Here is a 27,756-nt window from a genome sequence, read left to right on the forward strand (position 1 = left end):
GTCCACCTGGATAGGCATGCTTGGCTTAAAAAGTTCTGTTGCCCGAGTCTTTCCTGAATCTGCAGACATCTCACCTTTCTCTCCCTCCCCCAATATTTGGAAGAGGCAAGCACTCTATCATTGTCAGTTTTCAGAGTCATTCCATTGTGCAGTGTCATGTGCATCATTTAACACGTGCGTGAAGCATCCTACTAGACCCTGAATCAGGGACACAGTTGTGGCTTTTGCAATCTGCACTCAGGCTGTGTGACCATTGTCATCATGGTGGAGCCGATAGCCCTAACAACTAGTCCAGAAGCTATGGACAATTGCTGATGTGGGAATCGTTTTCTAAAAACCAGTAAATGTGAGGTTTCTGACTGTGGAGAAAGGCCTGAAACTGTAAAAGACTCAGGAAATAAGAAGGGGTCAGTAGGGGTTTTCATTAGTGTAAGGGAGGGACAGTAGGACATGCAAACTCAATACAATTCTCTGTCCCCCATTGCTCTTTTCTTGTCCTTTTCCCATTTACATCATTTCTTTCCCCTTTCTATCATATCTATCAGGACTAGATACTATATTTGTTTTAACAGTTAAAATGTGTGTTTTTTCCAGACCAATATGTGTGTGTTTTTGTCTGCAATTGGAATAATTAAACACTGTTACCATAAGTGGTCTTGAAGACAGCATCTCAGAACCCTAAACGTTTGCAATTGAAGACAGAATTCTTCTCCCTCCACAATTAAAGGCTGCCATCCTGCCCACAGTTAGTTTGCTTTTAATCCCATTGAAGTCAGTGGGATTTAAGCAGCCTGACAGGAGAAATTTGAGCGTGGAGTAAAACTCAAGAATGCTTTCAGATGCAAACATGATGCATTTGTATATCTCTGCTTTCCCTTTGTGGGTGATTATGACTCTCTTCCTTCCAGATCTGGGATAGCAAGCCACAAAGGCACATGGACTTTAATATGATATGAGTTTCTAGAGTGCTAGATGGAGAGAAGGGAAATTAATTCAGTTATTGAATACTCTTGTCCAGACAATCAGACATAGTGATTAGCAGAGAGCCTTACTTAGCATTGGATTTTGAATGTTCAGCTGCTCCTTGCTGGCTGTGTCCCAAGGAAACACAATTCCACTAGCAGATGAATAGTTCTTTTTTCTTTTTGTTCCAGTAGGGAAGGCCCCAAATATCCCTTTTAAGCAGCCACTCTTCTCACCTGGATGTGAGCGCTTCATATTTGCCTCTGTTATATTTCTACATCCAGAGTCATCATAGTGGGAAATCAGCTTCTAGGCCAGGCAATGTACAATCAGTTCCTCAGAGCTTTGTCCTTTTCGCTGACAAGAGTTTTGTGGGTGGCTTTTTTTGTTCATGGACTAACAGACACTTCCTAGGTGCTGGTGTGGAACTGATACATCTGCATGCCTTTACACATACTCACAAGGTCACTCCTGTGCTGTTCAAACTTTGAGCAACATCCCCTTTTTACTGGGACTAATTTAAGCTGACATTCAACTATATGTATGAGTGCAGAATAGCTAGGCTGCAGTCTCCCCCCCCGCCCCCCCCAGTTAGGGAGATATTGGATTTCTGGGACTGTCACAGGTTGAAAAGAAGTGGGTTGTTTCCACATGGACGTATTGCTCTGCCCTGGCTCTAGGGTTGCCAGCTCCAGGTTGGGAAATACTTGGAGATTTTTGGGGTGGAGCCTGAGGAGGGCAGGGTTTGGGGAGGGGAGGGACTTCAATGCCATAGAGTCCAATTGCCAAAGAGGGCATTTTCTCCAGGTGAACTGATCTCTATCGGCTGGAGATTAGTTTTAATAGCAGGAGATCTCCAGCTAGTACCTGGAGGTTGGCAACCCTACTTGGCTCCCTTACAGAAGCACTGTTGATAGGAGCATCCATACGATGTTGTCCTCTATTTGTCCTGTTTCCATGTTTTTCGTTGCTTTGTTGTGAGCTTTCCCAAATCTGGTTTGAGATTATCTTTTTGAAACAATTGCAGTCAAAATGCCTCTGGATGCTGTGTGGGTGGGAAGGTGAAGAAGAAGAATAGTTGGTTTTTATACCCTGCTTTTCTCGACCTTTAAGAAGTCTCAAAGCAGTTTACAATCAACTTCCCTTTCCCTCCCCACAACAGGCACCTTGTGAGGTAGGTGGGGCTGAGAGAGTTAGGAGAGAACTGTGACTGGCCCAATGGCTGATATTATAATGACCCTATATAGATCTGTGGTGCAGCCTCATTTGGAATACTGTGTGCCATTCTGGTCACCGTATCTCAAAAAAGACATTGCAGAGCTGCAAAAAGTAAAGAAGAGGGCAACCAAGAAGATTAGGTGGTTGGAGTGCCTTCCCTATGAGGAAAGACTGAAGAGTTTGGGACTTTTCAGTTTAGAAAAGAGACAACTAAGGGGAGGGCAAGATAGAGGTTTATAAAATTATGCATGGGGTGGAGAGTGTTGACAAAGAGAACTTTTTCTCCTTCTCCCAACTCAAGGGCATCCAATGAATCTGATGGGGGGTAAATTCAGGTCAGGCAAAAGAAAATACTTTTTTTTTTTTACAGTGATTAAAATATGAACTTCACTGCCAGAGGATGTAGTGATGGCCACAGGCACAGACAGCTTTAAAAAGAGATTAGACAGATTCAAAGAGGATAGGTACATCAGTGGCTACTAGCCATGGTGATTAAAGTGAACCTCCACATTCAGAGGCACTAAACCTCTGAATAGCAGGAGGCAACATCAGGAGGCAACATCAGGGGAAGGCCCCGGCTTGTACAGCCTGTTGTTGGCCCTCTAGAGCAGTGGTTCCCAACCTTTTTCGAGTCGCGACCCCCTTTTACAATTGCCAAGTAACCTGCAACCCCCGCCACATTTGCATAAAGCCATAAAATGACATTTTCAATAGGATAAAGAAAACACATTAAAAATAGATTTTTCAGAATATAATTCCAACGTAATATTTAATTAACTAATTTCGTTAAATAACTAATTAATATTTAAGGTGATGGTTGTGCTTGCATCTGGGTAACCAGCTTCAAAATTCGTGGCTGAGTGTTTGTTAAAGCCAACCTCATGTCATCCTCAACATTTAGTCTGTTTCTTGCCTTTGTTTTGACAATCATGCTAGGAAAAGCTGAGGGCAGCAGGAAAAGAGGAAGGCCCAGCAAGAGATGGATTGACTCAATAAAGGAAGCCACGGCTTTCAATTTGCAAGACCTGAGCAAGGCTGTCAAAGATAGGACATTTTGGAGGACATTGATTCATAGGGTCGCCAAGAAGTTGTGAGTTATAGGGTCGCCATGAGTCGGAAATGACTTGACAGCACTGAACACACACACACACACACAATTTAGAAAGTCCAGCCCATCAGCCTGCATCATCCGCATAACAAGAGAACGATCAATCACCTGAGGTCAGAGGTGAGGACGGGTGCGCGCTCACCAGCAGAACAGAGCAGAGCGGGAGTTTCTCGTGCGCCGGGGCAGGCGCGGTGGACGAGCTGGGAGGGCGGCTGCGAGCAGAGCGGGGCTTTTCGGGCGGCCTGGCGCCTCGGCTGGAGACGGGGCGTGTGTGTGTGTGAGTCAAAAAGAGCCCAGCCGTGTTTTTCGGGCGGCGGAGGAGCTGGGCGGTTGTGGAACGGTCTGGGGAAAACCTTTGTGGAAGGACACAAAAGGGGGCCGTTACTGGGTTACGTGGCGATGACCCTCCAGAAAACACTTCGAGACCCCCTTGGGGGTCACGACCCACAGGTTGGGAACCACTGCTCTAGAGGAACTGGTTGGCCAACCTGTGACACAGGATGCTGGACTAGGTGGACCATGGGTCTGATCCGGCAGGACTCCTCTTATGTTCACTAAAGCATAACATTGTAACACTCTTGCTACCATGTACTAGTTCCCAACTTTTATTTAAAGAAAGTCTATAGACCTTTGTATGGTTGAGTTATAAGGGGAAAGATGAGGCTGCATGTTTCCTACTATAACCCCACAACCAAAAAAGCCCTGGTGATCTGGTTGCCATGATCACCATACACTTTATTTTTATTTTATTTATTAAAACACTTATACCCAACCTTTCCTCATGGTTAAGGCCGCTGAGCCAATATCTACTATTATACACAAACTATTAGTAAGTGAAGATAATAGCCAACCCTCCCATTAGGCAGAATGAAGTAGCTGCTTTGGCCAACACATCTGGGTACCACAGAAGAATGACAAATTGGTATTTATGTATTATACTGTTTCATAGTGAGGAAGGTATTATTTAGGTGGCAAAATTTCTTGGTCCAGCCCTGATGTTTTTTATGGCCTATTTACACTCCAGGAAGGTATCACTTATGGCATTTGTGTGAATTATTCTTCATTATTAGAATCAAGAGAGTTATCCAGGGCTTAAAGCCTTATTTTACTTAGCACTGAACACACACAAAGCGTAAAGGTGGTCCTTGCTGAAGCCATTTGCACTGCTGAATAATGGTGGAAATGAATTTAATTTCAGTGGTTTTGGAGACTATTTCAAAGGGCTGTAGAAAAATCTGTGTTTTGATAGTATAAGAGGCAGTCTATCTGAACTGAAATACATTCTGTCCTCATGGGAGACTGGACTAGTTTTATGTTCTGTTGCTTAACCACATATTGCTGAAACTGGCTAAGACTGTGGTGAAGCCTTAAACCAGGTGCAGCCATGGTGGCCTTCATAATAGGTCTCTAAACAAAACAACATTTTCAGCTTACCTGTGATTCTTATAGAAAATGAGGTTAATTAATCCCATCTTTCCAAGATCTTCTTGTGTATTGTTGCTTTCATTGTGATGTTGAATTCAGCTCTCCTGCAGTTGCCTCTAGGAAGACCTTTGCCATTTGTTCCAGAGTGGCATTCAGCCTCTCTCCCTTAGATCTAAGCAGCAATGATGGACCATTTGCTTTCTTCCTGCCTCCTGACAGACTTCAGCTGTTGGCTTAAACAACTGACATGCTGAAGAGAGAAACTTCACTCATCACAGGGCCCAAGGAACTGGCACTCAGTAGCATTTCCCAGAATCTTGGACTGGTGCTGCCAGGTTCATCTGTTGGTTATTCCTTCTGATGTGGTAAATGTTTGGCTGCGGTTCTATTCATAACAGGCACCAGCTGATGGGTAGGATTTCATGCAGGTGCCAAGGGGAGATGATGGCCAATTTTCTACTTGGCACTATAGAGAAGGTTAGGACCTAGCCATTCTCTAATGCTGTAGCTGATTGATTGACTTCATTTTCATAATGCCTTGGTTTAAATGCCTTGCTAATTAGTTTGGGTAATCTGAAAAATACACACATTTTCCCACTGTCATAAGCATATACTGTGTTTAGATAGATAGATAGATAGATAGATAGATAGATAGATAGATAGATAGATAGATAGATAGAGCTGAAATCCATAGACTTGCCATAGCATCTGGGCTCAGACCCCTTCTGTTGCAGAGAGGTAGTGCGATGGAAAAGACAGTCATGCTAGGAAAAGTTGAGGGCAGCATGAAAAGAGGAAGACCCCACAAAAGATGGATTGACTCAATAAAGGAAGCCACAGCCTTCAATTTGCAAGATCTGAGCAAGGCTGTCAAAGATAGGACATTTTGGAGGACTTTCATTCATAGGGTCGCCATGAGTCGGAAGCGACTTGATGGCACTTAACACACACACACAGTGTGATGGAGGGGGTGGTGAGAGGAACTTTGACCAAAGAGACTCGATTCTACCATGAAGTTCACCTTGGGCTGTCTGTCTAATCCATCTCATGGTGTTACTGTGAGGATGAAGCGGGCTCTTAGGGTGTGATTGGCAGACACCATATTTACTGAAAGGAAGATAACCCTGAATGTAAGATGAACCCTCTAAATAATGTTATACACACAACATTTTCATTATTGGACATCATTATAATTTGTATGTGAATGCAAGGTGACTCCCCCCCTTTTTTTTAACTCAGTGCCTGGGAAAAACCTAGTCTTGCATTTGAGGAAGAAGTGATGTAATTAAGGGGAAACTAACATCTGTGTATGTTGGTGTAACACCTCTCCGAATTCCAAAGGTGATATCATTGTCTCTTGTGAAAACAAAAACCATTTGATGGGGAAAGGCCATAATTCAGTAGGAGAGAACTTTGTTTATATGCAGAGGACTCTAGCTTTGATCAGTAGCTTCTCAGATAGCAGGACTGGGGAAGCCTTTGTCTGAGACACTGGAGGACCAGTGGTCTGATACAGTATAAAGGAACATCTTCATGTGGAGAAGAGATGGGCACCCAGTGGCGGTAGGCATATGCTTTCCTCTTTTATGCATCACGATTAGCAGTGATGGGGGGGGGTCAACATTGTACTACGGTTAGCATAGTTTGCCAACAAAATCTGAAGGCTAACATATAAAAATAGCAATATAAAATTACATTAAATTTTGCAGTTGCAGATCTGTAAATATATCCCGATGTTAGTTACAATTACCTGTATTTAAGCACTATCAGATTATCTAAAAGTTTAATGTGTGCTTAGTCAAGAAACCTACTAAAGAAAGTGTTTTGAACATTCATTAAGATTTCACATTGTTTATACTGTTGACCTTCAAGAGATCTCCTTCGTTTTGTTACTTCTATTACTTGGAATACCCATATGTGTGAAAAACCAATTTGGTGCATGCAAACATCTTTTACGAATTCAGCTGAGAGAATGTGATTACGCTCATGTTGTACAGTGCCATCCTAAGCAGAGTCAAACCTTTCTATGCCCACTGTAATCAATGGACTTAGAAGATAAGAGCTTTTTCTACCAGTGTAATCCTAAACAAAGTCTTATTTTAATACAGCAGCCAATAATCCGTTTGTTGGTCCACAACCAACAAGTAGATGTCATATCTGAGACCCTGTGTTTTTTTAAGGAAACAAAGAGCTATTGCGGGTCAAAGTGCAATTATATAAATAGTAGCCCTACTTGGAACAATGAGAAATCCATATGTCTTAGCCCATCTTTTTGTCACAATTTCAAAGGTTGCTGGCAAGTCATTTTGGAAATTTAAAAGTATGAGAACTATCCAAGAGAGGTGTTAACGTCTTTTGTTCTTACCAAGAAATATGATTTCCAAATCACTAGGCATGAGCATGTGGCCTCAGCCTCTGTTCTTCAAAAGGTTAGTCCTGGATAAAGATAGGTTTGCACTCATAGGCAGGTTCTTATCTTGAGCAAAGCTCAGTTTTCATGCACAATAAAAAAAATAGGTTTTGCAGTTTTGTTGCAAATGTGTGTGTTATCAGTCTCACTGTTATTTCATCATTAGCTAAACATCCATTAAGTGTGATCAGTGGGGAAGGAAGAAGGGAAAGTTCTGCCTTTTCTCCTGCCCCATTCCCCAGGGGAAAAGTGCTATTGGTGTTGTCTGCTGCAAAGGATGGAGGGGTATAACGAAAGATGGGAGGGTAAGGGAGAGTACTTCCCATGCCATCTCATTTATCACTGAGGCCACTGTAACAGGCAAAACAAAGACCAGATCTTTTTCTTCCCCTTTCATATCTGGCACTGCTCCTCCCTCTTCCCCTGATTCTAGCCCCTGAGAGGCTGGTGAGGAATCCTTCCCCCATCCCTCAAAGCTAGCATTTTACATTGACTAGAATGTACCTGAGATTTCTGTTCTGCATTATATCCCGCCTTAAGCAACTCTCAGCTGCAAAAGCGGTCTACAAAGCAAATGGGTAGAGATGTGTTATTGGTCCCTAATCTTTTTGCTAGTTAGCAACTTGGCCCCATGGGCAAGAGCAAAATCACCAGGAGGTTCATTTCCCTCTTCTCGTCATGCCAACGGTTTGTGGAGAGAACACACTGTAGCTCAGCGGCACAGCCCTAATGGTTCATAAAGCAGGAATGGGGTCAATCGCACATTAGAGGGAACCAGAGGAAACCTAATTAGAGTAAAACAGATCCAAAGGCCATCCCCCTCCCCGAGCTTTCAAGAACCATAAGAAATTCTCTCCTGGTGTTGTCATGTTAAATTAAAATGCTTACAATTGCCCTAACTCTGCAGAATGTTTCAGATTCTCTGGAGACTTCCCAGCATTCCTGCCTTCCCAACATTGTTCCTGCCCTATTGTGCAGAGGACCAAACTCAGATAAATATTTTCTGCTATTTGGTTGTGTAAGGAAACTCTGTGCAGCTCAGCTCATTGTTCAAAGGGAAAAGATTGCTTAGTTTTCTGCCTTGTATGCATGCATGCTTCATAGTTATTAGTCCTTATAGAGTCTTCATGGGTTTTGGACACTATGCAGATTGTAGCCTAATTAATCAGTTTTATATAAGGTTCCCCATGATATTCTTATTGACAAGCTGATAAAATGGGGTTTGGATCCTATTATTGTTAGGTAGATCTGTAACTGGTTGACAGATCGCACTCAAAGAGTGCTTATTAGTGGTTCCTCATCCTCTTGGAGAGAAGTGACAAGTGGAGTGCCTCAGGGATCTGTCCTGGGCCCTGTGGTGTTCAACATTTTTATTAATGACTTGGATGAAGGAATAGAGGGGATACTCATTAACTTTTCAGATGATACTAAATTGGGAGGGGTAGCAAATACAGTAGAAGACAGAGTCAAGATGCAAGGTGATCTTGACAGGCTGGAAAACTGGACTAAAACTTACAAAATGAATTTCAACAGATATAAATGTAAAGTTCTGCATTTAGGTAGGAAAAATCAAATGCATAATTATATGACGGGGGAGACTTCTCTTGGCAGTAGTATGTGTGAAAAGGACCTAGGAGTCTTAGTAGACCATACACTGAACATACATTGAACATGTGTCAGCAGTGATGTGGTAGCTAAAAAGGCAAATGCAATTTTGGGCTGTATCAACAGAAGTATAGTGTCCAGATTACGCAAAGGGGAGGGGCCGTTGCTCAGTGGTAGAGCATCTGCTTGGCATGCAGAAGGTCCCAGGTTCAATCCCCAGCATCTCCAGTTAAAGGGACTAGGCAAGTAGGTGAGACCCTGGAGAGCCGTTGTCAGTCTGAGTAGACAATACGGACTCAGATGATAGCCATCTTCAAGTATTTGAATGATTGCCATATAGAGGATGGAATGGAGTTGTTTTCTGTTGCCCCAAAAGGTCGGACCAGAACCAAAAGTGTTTTCAACTAAACATAAGGAAGAACTTTCTAACAGTTAGTGCAGTTCCTCAGTGCAACAGGCTTCCTCAGAAGGTGGTGGGCTCTCCTTTTTTGTAGGTTTTTAAGCAGAGGCTAGATGGCCATCTGACAGCAAGGCTGGTTCTGTGAACTTAGGCAGATCGTGAGTGGGAATGCAGGAAGAGATGAGTCAGTGCTTGGCTCTCGTGGTCCTTTCTTACATGCCCAGGGTAATGCCGATTGCCATTTTGGGGTCAGGAAGGAATTTTCCTCCAGGCCAGATTGGCCAGGGATCCTAGAGTTTTTTGTCTTCCTCTGTGCATAGAACAGGTGTCACTGGGGGAGTGGGGGGGGGGAGGTAGTTGTGAATTTCCTGCGTTGTGCAGGGGGTTGGACTAGATGACCCTTGAGGTCCCTTGCAGCTCTATATTGCCATATTGAAAAGAGCCATATTTGATGTTGTCCTGCTTAGAATCAAAATGCCTTTATATGAAACTGAAGCTACATTAAAGGTTCACACTTCTTAAACATACTTGCATTCAACAATAATCTCCCTAACTTTAAAGGTCACCTGGCTCTCTATCTGATGAAGGGTTACAACCATTTTGTCCTGCAGAAGGATCTGTTTTCCTTATTCGCCTGCAAGCAGAACTTAAACAGTGGTTCACATGGCACTTTAATATAGCGTTATATTAAGCATAAAAATCTGTCTCTGGGGGCAAGAACCTACTATATGGTTACTCAGGCCTTCTTCAATGAAGGTTCCACTTTTCTCAACCATTTTCCTTTTGTTCCTTCATTTTCAGTCTAATTAATTACTTCCTGTTCTCTCTCATTGACTGATTGCTATGGCACATTTATCAGTGTTTGGCCATCATTCCTGGTTCTGTCTGTTGTTTATGATAGTAGAAGTTAGATTATGAAATAAGGATAACAAAAAATAAAACAGAGAGGCGGTGGTTTTGGCTGCTTATAAAGTAAAAAACAAAGATTGAGAGAGGCCTGGGCCACTTCCAGCTTTTGAGGTTCCTAGCCATAATAAAAATACAAAATTATGACATGTAAAACAAAATAAGGCACCAAAAAAGGGTTACAAAATCTATATCTGTTAACAAAGAATTTTGTCTTTTACAAAATCACATCTCTTATTTACTTACATTGGCAGTTCTAAGCTGGCAGTGTGGGTCACATTTTGGTCTGATATGTTGTAAAACATCAAATGCCTAAAAATTAACAAGTGTCTAAAAAATATCAAATGCCTAAAAATTAACAAGCTTGAGGCCTAGGTCAAAACCCACCCACCCCCTGCCCTGATTCAGTCCTTCTCCCTCTCAACCAGAGCTGATAATTTACAATTGGTACATGAATGTTGTGAGAGAATTGGCAGGCCGTAAGAACAAAGTATTTCATTAAGCTGGAAGGGGAAAGAAGGGGGGAATTTAAAGAGACAATAGTCATGGGAAACCTCAATATAATTTTGGTTGTCCACATGAGACAACCTGGTGCTGCCAATGCATTGTGTTTTTTAAAAATTTGTTACAAACCAGGTCTGGAAAAACAAAGACAAAAAGCCTGACAGAAAATCTTTAGAATGCAAAAGGTTGGCAGCAACATCATGCGGGAATTCAGTTAAAACTTAGAGAATGAAGAATGGCAATTTCACACTAAACAGGTATAATGGAAGGAACCAGCCAGATTGGCTGGGATCTTACCCTTCCATATAAGCCCATAGAACAAATATATGGTTTTAAGTGACTTTGACTCTGTTATAGCTATGCATTAAACACATTATCTAGTCCAGATAGATTTTATAGTGTTGCAGAGAAGATTTTCAAGTTGTCCAGCTACTTACTACAAAATATACTGTGCTAGGTTTGCCATCTTACAGGAGGGGCCTGAGGATCCCCCAGAATTACAGCTCATGTCCAGACTACAGAAATCAGTTCCCCTGTAGAAAATGGCTGCTTTGGAAGGTGGACTCTATGGCATTATATCCCACTGAGGCCCCCCCCCCCAAAGTCCCCAAACACTGCCATCTCCAGGCTCTACCCTCAAATCTCCAGGAATTTCCCAACCCAGAGCTGGCAACCCTACTGACACTGGGAAACTTTGAAAACATTCAAACACCAAGATCTTCCAAATAGATCAGTCGACATTGTGCCACGGCCAGTCAATTTTTTCTCAAGGGCACCTAAAAGGTATTAATTTATCAGAACCTTTAACATCTTACTGTGATTCCATATGTCTTTTTCCCACATCTGAAAAAAAAAAAAAGATTTAGCTGATGGTATGATCAGTTTCATACATTTAGAAACGTTCCTAGGAGTAAGCCCCTCTGTGTAGACCTGAGTAGTAATCTGAGTAGGCTTGCTTAGGATGGCACTGTTAATGTCATTATACTTTCTGTACTAGATATAGGCAAGATATACATTTATGAATAAATTCAATTTAAAATAAAGTGAAAAGCAGTCACTGAATGCTGCGGTGCTTCTCCCCTGCATTTACACCTGTTCCTTGCACATGGGCCAAGGGGCCAGCCTGTTTAGTCAGTATTTATGTCTAATGGCAGCCAGTTAGCAAAGGAACAAAAGCAGTGCGGGGCATGAGCTGGGGGAGACAAAGCAGCTCTGGTAAGGGCAGGATGGCAGATTGCTCTGTTGGGGGAAGGGTTGTACAGTATTTTGGCTAGGGATCAGATCACCCCTGTAGAATACATTTGAAAGAGATCTAGATACATAATGTGATCGGCATATCATCTAGTTACTAATGCAGATTCCTCACCATAGTTATTTGGCGCCTCTCAAGTAGATAAAAATGCGGGAGGGGAACGATCCCTATCTCTTATCCTTTATTTTTGGCCTGCAGAAAAACTACTTCATTTTATGAGACTTTTACTTGCTTTGGATGTTTGTGTGCTAAGTGTTGCATATACGAGTATAGATGGAATTACTGGCAGAAAGCTAAATCACACAGATGATATCTGCATTTAATTTGTTGCTCATTTTTATCTGTGGAGAGACAAATTCCAAGGTTGTAGACTCAGCATCTATGAAAATGCTGTTTCCTAAGAGGACAGTCCTATGACCCAGACTAAGATGGCTGCTGCTATGCCACTACTTTTAACATAGTAACTTGGTTGGTATCCTTTATTCTCCAAACAGAGGAACCTAAAGAACAAAAAAATCTTCAAGGAACAAAGAGTACAGCAACCACACTGGAGTCCATAGCTATAAGAGCAGTAAGTGAATGCTGAGGAATTCCAGTCTCTAAATGTAGATATTAATAAAGGAGAGGTGTAATTGCGTAGCTAGCCACAAACATAATCTTGTAGTTTGGAATTGTCCCATGTTAGCCCCTTATATCAACCCTGTGTAGACATTGTTGTGGCTAACTACTGTGAAAAGGAGGTGATCAGCAATGGTCAGAAGAACAAATCTGAGAAAAGACAATAATCTCAAAGGAGATTCCTTTAATTGTGGGCAGAGACACGTTCGCCAAAGCACTGATCTTTCTTACTGTTTCCCTTATATTTGGTTCGAGGGGGATATTCAGAATTCTGCTTAATCCCTGTTGGTGATCCAACCATGACTAAGGGGAGATCATCAGTTACCTAGTTAACTTTTTATCGTAAATATCTAGCTATTGCGGGATAGCAGCTGACTGTCATTGCCAGGTATGAAGCACTGATAATATTGTCGCGCACAGCTTGTCTGGACTTCAGGAGTTTACCTGGTAGCAACTTCACACCACGCAGTTCTGCTATGTACAGTTTATTTACAATATCTACACAGAGTCCTTTGGCTGTTAACATTCACAGCTCTGAGCAACAGCATGCTCCGCCAGCATATATATTTCAGGCAAGAGGTAACTTACATCCACTACACAGACTTATATACACATTTATGACCAATCACAGTTCACCTGAGATGAGTCATTCTGGAAATCCCCATTCCTGGCTGTACAAACTGGATCAGACCAGCCTCATCACATGACTTAGCTGTCACTCTGATCAGTATGATCTGTTTAGCAAACTGCAGACTAGGCATAACTTTGACATATGTTGACACGCCTACCTAGTCAAACGTTTGTTAAACACAGCCATTTCTTTAAGTATTGAAACCTTTCAGTATTCAAACATTTCAGTCTCCTGGCTTAGTTCAAACCAACCATTCTCATTTCTGGAGACTTACACCCCTAGGTAATTCTTAATAGGGCCTAGATGTTTCATTTTAAACATTTCCTGTATGGTCTGCATAACCCATTTTAACTGTTCCTTGTTGTGGTACATTAAACATACATCATCCACAAAAAGTAATAAATAACAGGTTTGTTTACATATTTCCACTTGATACAGACATGGATCAGACACACTCTGCTTAAACCCTTTTTTGGTTAAAGCATTTTTTATACACATATTCCATGCATGTCCTGATTGCTTTAAGCCATATAATGCCTTGTGCAATTTTAACACTGTGTTGGCATTTTGACATTTGAACCCTGGTATTTGATCAAGATATAACTCTTCCTCAATAAATGCGTTCAGATATGCAGTATCAAAATCAAAATGATCAACTAGCATTCCTTCTGCTACAGCCTTGGTTAATGCAACTCTAATTGTTTCCATGCGAATCGTGGGGGCAAATGATTCATAATAATCCTGTCCAACCACCTGCGTAAATCCCCTCGCAACTAATCTTGCCTTATATTTAACATTCCCATTTGGCAAGGTTTTGAGTCTGTACAACCAACGGCAACTCAGAGTTTTCTTATCTGCCGGCAATTCAGATAAGGAAAATACTTCATTTGACACCAATGAGTTATATTCCGCCTCCATGGCTTGCAGCCAAGCATTTTTCTCTTCTGAGGCTAGACTTAACACATTATTGTAATCAGTTGGAACTTTAACAAACACATGGTTAGCAGTTACACCATACCTTTGAGGTGGAATACCTTTTGTAGATCTAGAGGGCACTCTTGGCACTACTCTCTGATCTGCACTTTGCACACTCTCAGAGTCTGCATGTATTGGTGACTGCACCTCCTGTTTTACCTCTGGCATGTTATCAGAATCATCATTCATAGGTAACAATACTGTGGATGGTAATTGGTTTGCATGTATCTTTGGCCAATTAGCATCCTCACAGAATGTAGCTGAACGACTGAAACTTAATGCATTTTGGTTATTTACAAAACGGTAAGATTTCATTCCTGTCTGATACCCCAGGAATGTCAACTTTTTTGCTCTTTCACCACCTTTCCTACGTTGTTTCAGTGGTATATTAACCCATGCTTTACTGCCAAATATCCTGATATGATCCAAACTGGGATCTTTCCCATACAAAGCCTTGTATGGAATATTGTTTGTGGCACTTGTCCAAATTCTATTTGATATATAACAAGCATTTTTTGCTGCTTCAGCCCAGAACATTTTTGGCAATCCAGCATCAAGTAGCATTGATTTTATCATTGTTTGCAGTACTCCTGCCTTTCTCTCTGCAACACCATTTTCTTGACTCATGGATACATTTGCAATTCTATGTTCAATACCTTGAGTCTTAAACCAATGAGCCATTTCACCAGACATGTACTCGCCCCCAAAATCACTTTGGAACTTACAAATTTTATGCCCCAATTGCCTTTGCACATTGTTAGCCCACATCTTTATAGTGTCACACACCTCTGACTTCTTTGCTATGGGATATACCCATGTGAACCTTGTGGCATCATCTATCAAAAGAAGAAGATATTTTCTTTTAGATATACTGTCTGGGAAAGGGCCTACCACATCACTTTGTACAAGATATAGAGGGTTTTTTGTTACTCTGTCACTCTTTGGTGCCACTGGGTGTGCTTTAGACTTACTTTGCTTGCACACATCACAATCCAGATATGTTTTGCACCCTTCAACCTTCTCTTTGCCCAGCAGGGCAAGAGTTTTATTCAAGGTGCCCCAGCCCACATGGCCGAGTTTTCTATGTAACAAATGTATACATTTATGGTGAGGGTTTTTATTTAACACTGTTTGTGCTTTACCTGCCATGTTCTCTAGCACATACACATTATCTTTCAAATTCCCCACTGCCATAATTTTATCACCTTTGAGAATATTACAGCACTTATTTCTGAAAGTCACACTGAATCCAGCAGAATCTAGTGCACTTATACTTAATAAGTTTCTCTCAAGAGAGGGTATACAAAGCACATCATTGAATGCATGGTTTAAACTTCCAAACATTACACTTCCTTCACAGGAAACAGTTGCAGAACGTCCATCTGCCAAACTTACATGACCTAACGCCGATTGATGTGAGTTCATTAGTAGCCTTTCCTCCCTCACAAATATTTGTGAAGCTCCTGAGTCAATTATCCAAGAGTCATTCAGGGAGTCTGGACTCACTCTCACCAGCGTAGCTTGCTGTTTGGTCACAAATTGAGTCTTTTTTCCTTCTCTGTATTTCCTTGCAGCAGGGCAAAATCTTTGAATGTGCCCCTCTTTTCCACATCTGTAACATCTGACATGTAAAGCTACAGGTATAGGCTTTCTTGCTTCACAGACTTTTGCTTCACAGCTGAGGCTTGTATCCTTCCTTATCTCTTGCTTGGGCACAGCTCCCGGTCTGGCCGACTGCCAACTCCCGTTGCGTATATCGCGCCTCCTCTGCTAACAATCTGCCTGAGATGTACTGCAAAGATAATTTTGCTGCATCCACAGATTCAAGGGCTGAGATAAGTGGGTCGAAACGCTCCGTCAGGGAACTTAAAACTATAAACACCTGGTCCTGGTCAGAAATCTACTTTCCCCTCTGAGCCAGCAGTTGAAAATACGTGGCTAAGGTATTCAAATGAGCTCTAACACTCTCATTTGGCTCCATAGTCTTTCTATAAATCCTTCTCATCAGGGAAATAAGGGATCCAGCCGTGTCTTGCACATATACAGCCTTGAGGCTATTCCAGGCATCTTTAGCTGACCCCTGTCCCGCCACATGCACCAACTGATCATCAGCAACACTTAATATCAACGTAGCCAATGCCTTCTGGTCTTTTAAACTTTCCTCAGGCGTGGGAGCTTGTGGGGGAGAATCCACATACGTCCACAATGACTCACGCTTAAGATAATACTCCATTCGCAGGGACCACACGGCATAGTTATCTGCGGTCAGTTTATCAACCAGCAGGGCAGAAACAGCTTGCGCCATGATATCTTCGCTCACCGGCAGTAGCTGATTATCTTCCCCTGGTTCCTCCTCCGACTCTTGGTCAGAAACAACTGAGCCGTCTTCAGACTGTACATCAAGGTCCTCAGCGTCGCTGGCCTCTGTAGACATCCAAACCGCTCACAGCAGCAACTCACGGCAGTAGCTCACCAACTCCAATAGAACCTCCAGCTCTCAGCGCAGTCTATCTGGGCCGATAACCCTGTCGCGCACAGCTTGTCTGGACTTCAGGAGTTTACCTGGTAGCAACTTCACACCACGCAGTTCTGCTATGTACAGTTTATTTACAATATCTACACAGTGTCCTTTGGCTGTTAACATTCACAGCTCTGAGCAACAGCATGCTCCGCCAGCATATATATTTCAGGCAAGAGGTAACTTACATCCACTACACAGACTTATATACACATTTATGACCAATCACAGTTCACCTGAGATGAGTCATTCTGGAAATCCCCATTCCTGGCTGTACAAACTGGATCAGACCAGCCTCATCACATGACTTAGCTGTCACTCTGATCAGTATGATCTGTTTAGCAAACTGCAGACTAGGCATAACTTTGACATATGTTGACAAATATATGGCGCCCTGTCTCTCGAAAGATGTCACCATTTTGTGTGAATAGAACACCTGCTGTGCGTATTTTCCAATTTTGATATATACAATTGGAAATCCAGATTTTGGAGGGTGTGTGTTGGAGTGTACTATAGCTGGAAGGTATGCGCATTGCGCAATTCAGACAAAATGGTGACTGCATGTATTGTGAGGATCACTGCTAGCATGCTGTCCATTATGCACTCCCTGCCCCAGGATGTGGTGATGGCTGCCAGCTTGGAGGGCTTTAAGAGGAAAGTGGACATATTCATGGAGGAAAGGGGTATTCATGGCTATTAGTTAGAATGGATACTAGTCAAGCTGCATACCTATTCTCTCTAGTATCAGAGGAGCATGCCTATTATTTTGGGTGCGGTGGAACATAGGCAGGATGGTGCTGCTGCAGTCGTCTTGTTTGGGCCTTCCTAGAGGCACCTGGTTGGCCACTGTGTGAACAGACTGCTGGACTTGATGGGCCTTGGCCTGATCCAGCAGGGCTTTTCTTATGTTCTTATGTACCGAATCACCAACATTGTGATGGCTGAACAGGGGATAGGCATCAATTTTCAAAATATTTGAGGCAGTGTACTTGAGAACTACTTGTAAACTTCTGCTTTTTTGAATTGTGTTAATGATATCCACCCTTTCCTCCTAATAACCTATTGTTAGAGATAATCACTTTTAGAGTCTTTAGCATGCAGACCTTTAGTTTTCCTCCATAGCAGGTGGGCGGACTAAAGGAGTTGTGGAGGAATTGGGGCTGCAGATATTGCAGATGCATTATATCTTTTCCCTCTGGGATGTTTAAAGGAACAAGCTGGATCACCAACCAGCTGTCAGTTCTAGAGAAAGATCTAAACAGAAAAGAAATTTAATTTGCCATTTAGTCTTATAATTTTTGAAGGTTTGATTGTAATATTTATTAACTAATATAATCCTTTATCACAGTTACATTGAGATAAAGCTGGGTGCTTTCCCCAATAATGTAAAAATATATTTATAAATAAAGGCAAAATATTTATAAATAAAGGCAAAATATTTAATACTAAGGAAAAATATTTATGTTCTTGTTTATTTAAAACATTTATACCCCACTTTTGACCCCAATGGTGACCTAACAAAGCTTACAATATTGTTGTCTCTTCCTCCATTTTATCTTCACAACAATAACCCGTGAGATAGATTAGGCTTCGAGAGAATGGCTGGCCCAGTGTCATCCAGCGAGTTCCTAAGCAGAGTGGGGATTCAAACCAAAATCTCCCAGACCCCAGTCTTACCCTCTAACCACTACACCACAGAATGAATGGAGGCTATCCCACTCCTGTCTCAGAAGGAGTTATGAGAGAAATATCTGGTGCTTTAGGAAGAGTCGCCCTACTGGCACTACAAATGAGAAGAGAGAAAAAAATCAGACTTGTATGGGTGAACAGAATGTGTTACAGTTTGTTCTGCTGGGCAGTCTAGTAGTGTTCTGTTCTGTGGTTACTGCTGTTGCCTTGATCCACAATTATTGCCTGTTGTAAGGCATAGAGAAGCCTTTTTTTTGGCAATTGTTTTATTTTTTGCTATGCTTGTGGGCTCTGTGGTATAAGGATGTCCAGTTTTGTTGTTGAAAGATGCCTCACACCAGCCAAAGAATGATCTATACTTGTTCTGCCTAGACTTTTAATGACCACTTCATAGACTGAAGAGGGAAAGCTTCTGGGCTGTGGCTAGTTTGGGACTTTCCAAGCTTGGCTACTTATTTTTGTCCCTGCAGATTTGATTGTTGGTATAGTGTCCATTCTTCTCTAGTGATCCAGTGGAAAACTGGAGACATACAGGAAGGAAGTGAATCACTGGCTTTTGGTTTCAGTGGCTTCGAACAAGGAGGGCTGCTGGCCAGAGGGGAAGGCAGATGGATTGGACAGATCCTGAAAAGGCTGTTGGCAGGTTCTCAGAAGATGATGATGATTTAGCTCCTTCTGTAGAAAGTGATCACATAGTCCACCATGACGCTTGAATGGAATTACCAGCACCAGTAGTGTGCTTCAGTGAAAGATTAATTCTTTGAATCTTTAATAAGAAATCTCTCTTAGCAAGCTGAGTTATTTCTTTGTTAGTTAGTTAGTTTAACATTTTTCTATGCTGCCTTTCCACCCAATTCAGGGTCCCTAGGACACCAAAACATTAAAACATTCAAACATGCAATTAAAATACAAACACACACACACATATATAAATAAAACATACACATAAACTCAAAAACACACAAACAGAGAGGAGAGCTAATAAGAGTCAGCAAGGGAATGCCATACAAATCAAAACAGTCTTCACCCACTGGTGGAAGACAACGATGGAGGAAGATAGACAGATCTCCCTGGGAAGAGAGTTCCAAAGTTTTGGTGCCACAGCCAGAAAGGCCCTTTCTCAGGTTGCCACCTAATGGCAGGGACACCTGAAGTAGGGCCTCTCAAGATAACTAGAGTTGTTGAGTAGGTTCAGATGGGACTATGTGGTCCTTCAGGTATGCTTTTCCCAAGCCTTGTAGAGCTTTAAAGCTCATTACCAGCACCTTGAATTGGGCCCAGAAGCAAATTGGCAGCCAGTGTAGATGGAACAAGACTGGAGTGATATGCTCTCTATAATCCATACCAGTCAGTGTTCTGATTCCAGCATTGTATACAAACTGTAGCTTCAAGACAGGGTTGCCAGGTCCCTCTTCACCACTGGCGGGAGGTTTTTGGGGCAGACCCTGAGGAGGGTGGGGTTTGGGGAGGGGGGACTTCAATGCCATAAAGTCCAATTGCCAAAGTGGCCATTTTCTCCATGTGAACTGATCTCTATTGGCTGGAGGTCAGTTGTAATAGCAGGAGCTCTCCAGCTACAACCTGGAGGCTGGCAACCCTATTTCAAGGGCAGCCCCCCACACAGTGCACCGCAGTAATCTAATCTAGATGCTACCAGGGCAAGTTCCAAAGTGGCAAGATCTTTTCTTATTGTGTAGAACTTTTGTGAACTCCTCATATTTTTCATAAGGGTTAAGTGTGAAGCAATAACTTTAAATACTAAAGTGCCTACTAGTGTCCATTCCATGTTTGAATTTCATATTGCTCTATTTGTACTTTGTATGTGGTGTGCCTTCTGTTCTCTGTAAAACTGTGTGAAGCAGCAATGCCCAGGTGTCAGTCAACTCTGACTGCCAAGATACAGCCTGTGTTTATCATATGAACTAATTTAAAATTATGCTGGCAGAAAGTACTCTTAGAGCCTGTTGTGAGTCTATGAAACTGTCTTATACTGAGTCTGACTATTGTTCCATCTACCCCAGCACTGATCATTCTGATTCGAAGCAACTTCCCCATTCTTTTGGCCCTGGCCCCTGAGATCATTTTAACTGGAGATTCACATGAAGCTACCCTATAATGAATTAGACCATTGGTCCATCCCAGTCAGTATTGTCTACTCAGTTGGCAGTGGATCTCTGAGGTTTCAGGCAAAGGTCTTTCATATTACCTACTACAAGATCCTTTAACTGAAGATGTCAGAGATTGAATTTAGGATCTTTTGCATGCCTAGAAGATGCTCTACTACTGAACCTGGGATCATTTGCAGGTAAAGCATGTTGGACTATTTCCCCTTTACAAATGGTTGTGTAATCTTGGTCATGTGAAATCTGCATTGCTTCACAACCCAACCACCTCCTTTCCTAGTTCACTAACAGTGCAAGCCTAAAGAGAGTTACTCCAGTGTAAGCCCATTCATTTAACTCAACATACGATTGCACCGTAAGAGGGAAAAAGATGCACCGTCAGAGGAAAAACGGAGTCATTGTCATGCTGTTTCGTATGGCTTCCATAAGCATCATCGACTTTTTCAATGCTTTCCCTGGAAGTTCCAAACTTGCTGGAGTTCCTGTTGCATTTGGCTCCTAGCAGCACTTGAAGCTAACACTATGGGAGCAAATGTGTGCTGTAAGTCATTGTATGATCACCACCATGTGGTCCCCATCTTTGTCACCCAGCTAATTTCATTGGAAACGCATGGGCCGGCATTGGTTGGAGTAGTGGGACAGTAGAATGGAGGAGACAATGCAGAGATGGTGAGGCGTGGCTGTCCTTAGAAACAATGACTTCACTAGACTGAGTGCCATCAGTACTGCCTAAGGAATGTCTGAATCCTTCAGGCAAGTTCCCCACCATTCCTGTGGGAGGTCATTGGTGGGTGGTACAGTAACTCTAGGAAAGAATGACGGGAACATTAGAAGAGTAAGGAAAATACATATTTGTGTTCATTGTAAAGGAAAAAGAAACAGCTTTAGGAGATTTTCCAAGAACAATATGTGCTTGGTAGGCCAAGGCTGGGGTTCCTCAGCACAACCTCAGTCTGGCATCTGTTCTTTTCTACGGCTTGTGAGCTTCTGGCTGCTTTTAACCTCTGCTTAGTTTTTTTTCTTCTCAGAACCTTTTGAAATCCTGATCTAGTGTTACTAGTGTAATGTGAGAAAAAAATAATGATGACAGGAGTTCCCTTCTTCTCAGTTTCTAGGTTTAAGGAGTTACCCCATTCTAAATAGGACTGAACTTGGCCTAAGTAAACAGGTTTGCAGAATTGCTGTTAGATTGGTGTCTACATATGGGCATTCAGATTTGTTACGTGACACTTAGTTGTCATGGAAAAGAGTATGGACTCCTCATCAGGCGAAGAGGCCGAACATTCAGAGGAGGAGGCACCTGGGCACCCTCACACCACCACGGAAGGAGGCAATTGAGATACCTCCAAGAACCTCCTTTATTATGCAGGAGGAGCCCCAAGACTCTGAATAAGCCTGCTCACCCTGGGATACAGGTATGCCTTCTGATTCAGACTTGGATCCTGAACCTTCCACCCCACAGCCTGCCGCTAAACCAGAGGTTTCTCCCCAACTGACCCCTCAACCCTCAAAGCCCTGAACCACCCCAGCCCTGTTGCAGTAATAATAAATAATAATAATACATTTGTATTTATATCCTGCCCTGCCCTGGCAACCTGGGCTCAGGGCGGCTAACATCATATCAAATACATCATTACTCATTGCCGTAACTGGCCATGGCACTAGGGTTACCAACCTCCAGGTACTAGCTGGAGATCTCCTGTTATTACAACTGATCTCCAGCCAATAGAGATCAGTTCACCTGGAGAAAAATGGCTGCTTTGGCAATTGGACTCTATGACATTGAAGTCCCTCCCTTCTCCAAACTCCGCCCTCCTCAGTCTCCGCCCCCAAAACCTTCTGCCGGTGGCAAAGAGGGACCTGGCAACCCTACATGGCTCCTTTAAATACAGGTAGCTTGCTGCTGGAGGGGAGGGGCCTCTATCTCCACCTTCTTAAAATAGTATTTAAGGCCTCAGTCCATCTTTGGCCTTTGTTGTGGCAACATCCATGATACACTGCCTCCAGCAGCAGTAACGTAACTCCTGGGCCTCAGCCTCAAGCAGGACTATGGTGTCTTGTGCCAGCTTTGGTTGGTGTGCTGATTGCATCCCTCCTTCAAAAAATGTGATGTAGCCACTGCTCTGTCAGATCCAGGCTAGACTACTGCCATGTGTTCTACATAGGGCCGTCTCTGAAAAGTGTTTGGAATGGAAGCTTCAGTTGATGCAAAATGCAGTGGTCAGTCTGTTACTTGGCACAGATAATAGGGAGAAAGAAAAATAGGGCTGCACCAAGCTACTGCCAGTAAATCAAAAAAAGGAAGGGAAAGATGCTAGGTGACAGCTTTATTGTTATACAAAACCCCTATGTGTTTCCCTGTCAAAGCTTCGTCAGGGGGAATCTATAAAAACATAATTTTACTTTGGATACAAATAATAAAAGGACCCCACAATAAAAATTATTATACACTATTAAAATTAATATTAATTAAAAAGTCAGGATAAAATTAAGCCACAAAAGCCAGGCATATATTTATTAGAATGCAGAATGAAGTGCATAGTCAATACATTGGACATGAAGCAAGGCAGTTCCAACTCTTAAAGTCTTCAACCAGTGATCCCTAACATGGTGGCTGAGGGCACCATATTGCCCACTAGGGCTGTTGAATTTTAAAAAATTCGGTATAGTTCGGATTTGGCCGAATTCGGCCCGTTTAGATTCGGGATATGCCGAAGTCCGAACTCCCCCACTTCGGGTCTGTTCAATTCGGCGGGAATTCAAAGTTCGGGAAAAAAATTCGGCCGAATAAAGCCATTAAAAACGCAATCGCTCCTTTCCGCGGCTCTGGGGGGGGGGGCATTTTTGGGGTTAGAGGTCCCAAACTTTCAGCAGAGCTTCAAAGGACGTTTATTGAAAGACTCCCCAAGTTTTGTAAAGATTGGGTCAGGGGGGCTGAGATATGGGCCCTGAAAGGGGTCCCCCCACCCTTAATGTGCATCTCTCAGCAGAGCTTGCCGCCCACGCACAAAGCTCCCAGCCCCGACAACAGTTTGCAAAGCAACTGCAAAGCAACACAACCTTGTAAAACAACACCTTTGCAACAGGGAAAACCAGAAGACACACAACTGAAACCTCCCCCCTCAAACCAGGGAGCGAGAGACTCGAGGGGGAACACAAACCCCAGGCAGAACCGACGAAAGCCTCCTTTGGCTTCCCCCCCCACCCACAGAAACTGCTCCCTCCCCACACACACACAGACTCTGCTTTCCCACACACACACACACATACACAGGAGAAAAATTATAGATTAAAGCCCCCAAAGGGGTCTTACTGTGGCTGTCTTCTGTTCCATCAGGAGGGGCTGGGGAGGACTTGTAATCCAAGATGATTCCAATTAGGCACGGGACGTTTTGCTCTGGAGATGCACACACAGGATCGGCTGATCCATTCATCCCAATAGGGGAAAGGGGAAAGGGGAAAGCCCATATCTCGGGACCCCCTGACCCAATGTTCACAAAACTTGGGTGGTCTCTTAAGAACACTTGTCTGAAACTCCGCTCAAAGTTTGGGATCTGCACCCCCCAAAATGCGCCCCCTGCAGCCATGGAAAGAGAAAAGGGGGAGACGATATTTCTGCCCCCACTGAACCCATCTTTACAAACCTTGGGTGGTATCTTAAGAATGATTGTATGAAGCTATGCTGAAAGTTTGGCGGCTATATCCCCAAAAAAGCACCCCCTGCAGCCACATAAATGGAAAAAGGGGGGAGGGAAAAGGGGGAGAGCCCATATCTCGAGACCCCCTGACCCAATGTTTACAAAACTTGGGGAGTATCTTAAGAAGCTTCATCTGAAGCTCCACTGAAAGTTTGGGGTCTGTACCCCCAAAAATGCGCCCCCTGCAGCCATGGAAAGAAAAAGGGGGGAGCCCATATCTCGGGACCCCCTGACCCAATGTTTACAAAACTTGGGGAGTATCTTAAGAAGCTTCATCTGAAGCTCCACTGAAAGTTTTGTGTCTGTACCCCAAAAAATACGCCCCCTGCAGCCACAGAAAGGAGCAAATGTGCACAAGCACCCACACACACACACACGAGGATTTCGCTCTCTCTCTCTCTCTCCCTGGCCGGGCCGCACATCAGCTGATTCCTCCAGTACTCAATCCTGACTGATTGGCCAGAAGAAGACCCAGCTTGGCCACCGATTGGCCGGGGGAGGAGAATGCTGCTTACTGACGGTTATGCTGCTTACTGACGGCCCCGAATTTGCCGGATTTATTCGCGAACTCCCGAACTCGCTGAATTTGGCTCCCCGGTTGCCCGCCCGTTTTGAGTTCGGTTCCTCCCGAACTAAAAACCACCGAATCAGGGGAAATTCGGCTGATTTTCAGTTCGGGCCAAACCGAATGAACAACCCTATTGCCCACCATTGTGTTTCCTGGAGCCCACCTGTTTCATAAGATTCAAGGATAAAATTCAAAAGATCTTGAATGGAAGGGGGGGGCAAAGAGGAAGATTTGGTGACTGTTTAACCACTGACTGTCTAGCAAAGTGCAGAATTCATCCTGGGTAGGTGCAACATAGTTTTGCATCCTTGGCTTGCTCATAGACATAAACTCTTTTATTGAGAAGAAGAGTTGGTTCTTATGCCCCATTTTTCCTCTATAAAGGAGTCTCAAACTGGCTTACAATTGTCTTCCCTTAGTTTCCCCACAACAGACACCTTGTGAGGTAGGTGGGGCTGAAAGAATTCAGAGAGAACTGTGACTAGCCCAAGGTCACCTAGCTGGCTTCAGGTGAAGGAGTGGGGAAACCAACCTGGCTAACTTCATTTTAGCAACATGTCTTGACTCCTATAAGATTATAGGTAGAGCCCTCTTGAGATTTCCCAGCCCTCCTGAGATTATTCAAGCCAAGGTGTACAAACCCGTAGAAAGTATTTGTTGCCCCTGTGAGAACTATAGCTCCTTGCCAGCGTGGTGTAGTAGTTAAGAGCGGTGGAGAACTGGGTTTGATTCCCCCCTCCTTCACATGAGTGGCAGACTCTAATCTGGTGAACCAGGTTGGTTTCCCCACTTCTATGCCTGCTGGGTGACCTTGGGCTAGTCACAGTTCTCTAAGAGCTCTCTCAGCCTCACCTACCTCACAAGGTGCCTGTTGTGGGGAGAGGAAGGGAAGGAGATTGTAAGCCGGTTTGACTCTCCTTAAAAGGTATAGAAATAAAAACCAACTCTTCTTATATTCAGGTGGTTTATTAAATGTAGGAACATGCAGGCAATCTGACACAGTTTGTGGGGTTTGCAGCATGCCTTGTGTTCAACCCCCACTTAATCTCACTGGCTCATGTTAGGTTTCTTAACTCCAAACTTATTTAGAATGCTGAAAAACAGAGGGTGGGTCAGCATACTTACAAACAAAACAGTCTGGAAGGCCTGGCACAGATTCCTGAAATGGAAAGTGGGAATTTACAGCATGGAATAGGGGTTGAAATGGCTAGGCGAGATTTAGAAACCGCTGTGTTAAAACAAGCTCTGCTCCGCAAAAGTCTGTTGTGGTAACAACTAGCATGTGTTAAAAGTCACTCAAGAGTTTGGCCTTAGGAGCTGGGAGTGTCTGAATCTTCCCGTTGCTTGGCTGCTGCAAATGCCAGGTGCCATAAATAAAATTACTCAGAAAAGTTGCAAATTCACTAATGGGTGTTCGTTCCCTGTAAAGTCTCTTTCATTCATGACTTTTATGGGTTGTATAGTCTGTTTATTTCCTTGGCAAGGCTCCTTGCTCGGCTGCATCCTTGTCAATGCCAAAGGCAGGGATGCAAATGTGCTCCGATCCTTACAGAGAACAAGGGTTTTTTTCAGGGGATTGTTCATGTTTGGAGGAAGATGAGAGGCTCAGTGCAACAACGGGACTTTCCGTGTGAATATATTAGCATCTTTCACAGCCATTACAGTGATGATTCTTATTCTCTGGACCAATTAAGATTGTTTGCATGACTGGAAGCATTTAAAAAAAAAATCCCAGATAAAGCTGTGTTTATGGTGAAGCTTTTTGAAGTGTGCTGTGTGGGAGGATAGCAAGCTGAGATCTGGTTATGAACAGCTCTGATGATCCATCAGAAATGTACCTTGGCTGTCCTATAAGCTTTGTGCATTCTTATGCAAGGTTGCTAGATTCATGCTACTATTTAGAGGGTGCTAAATGTGTTCTTAGCAAGCAGTAATGAAAAGTTAGTCTGCAGGGTTGTTGGGAAAAATCGAGCAAGGTCACTAATAGATGCTCCAAAAGTGAGAGCGGTTTTGAAATGGATGATGTTGAAAGGTCTGTATGCCATAATTGAGAAGTGTGGTTCAAGAATAGTGTCTGTTCACAGCCATTCTTGTTAAACCTATATACACCTTGCTTCCAAAGCATTACATGTAATTTATTTATTTACACCCTGCTTCTTTCCCTAGTGGGGATCCATGGATAGGGTTGCCAACCTCCAGGTACTAGCTGGAGATCTCCTGCCGCTTCGGCAATTAGGCTCTATGGCACTGAAGTCCCCTCCCCTCCCCAAACCCTACCCTTCTCAGGCTCCATCCCAAAAACCTCCCGCCAGTTGTGAAGAGGGACCTGGCAACCCTATATAGAACTTTGTTCTCCCCTCCTCCATTTTCTCACAGCAGCTACCCTGTGAGGTAGGTTAGGCTGAGAGAATGTGACTGGCATAAAGTCACCCAGTGAGTTTCTATGGTACAGAGAGGATTCAAATTTGGGTCTCCCAGACTCCGAGACTGACACTATCCACTACACCACACCAGCTCTTGTGGTTTACAGTATAAAATAATGACTTACAAACTGAAAAATATAATACAAAAGGAAAAAGTAGTGGGGGTGGAGAGGAAAACAACAAGCATTAACTATTTCATTACATTACTTAATAGGTCTGCTGTAACTATTCTGGGGCCCTGACCTGGATGGCCCAGGCTAGCCTGATTTCGTCAGATCTCAGAAGCTAAGCATGGTCAGCCCTGGTTAGTATTTGGATGAGAGACCACCAAGGAATACCAGGGCTGCTATGCAGAGGAAGGCACTGGCAAACAACCTCTGTTAGTCTCTTGCCCTGAAAACTTCATAAGGGGTCACCATAATTCAGTTGTGGCTTGACGGCACTTTACACACACACACACACGCGCGCACACACACACACACAACTATTCTGGGAGGGAGACGAGCCAGAACTGTGCTTAAGGACCTTCCTTGGATGTCTGTTTTGGGGTGCAATTCAAAGTGCTGGTTTATTTTTAAAGTCCTAAAGGGTCTAGGACCAGCGTAACTGAAAGACTTCATGCTTCCATAAGAACTTGCATGAATTTTGAGATGATCTTCTGATGTCTTGAATTAGTGATACAAGGCTGGTGGCCATAAAGAACAGGGTCTTTTCTGCTGTGG

General features: G+C 43.2%; 1 protein-coding gene across 1 annotated transcript in view; it reads left to right on the forward strand.

The window, feature by feature from the left end:
• The window catches only part of LTBP2 (latent transforming growth factor beta binding protein 2), a 147,780-nt gene that overhangs the window by 31,584 nt on the left and 88,440 nt on the right, over window positions 1-27,756 (forward strand). The gene's annotated exons all lie outside the window — the stretch shown is intronic.

The sequence above is a fragment of the Euleptes europaea genome, chromosome 6, assembly GCF_029931775.1.
Source record: "Euleptes europaea isolate rEulEur1 chromosome 6, rEulEur1.hap1, whole genome shotgun sequence".
Taxonomy (NCBI): Eukaryota; Metazoa; Chordata; class Lepidosauria; order Squamata; family Sphaerodactylidae; genus Euleptes; species Euleptes europaea.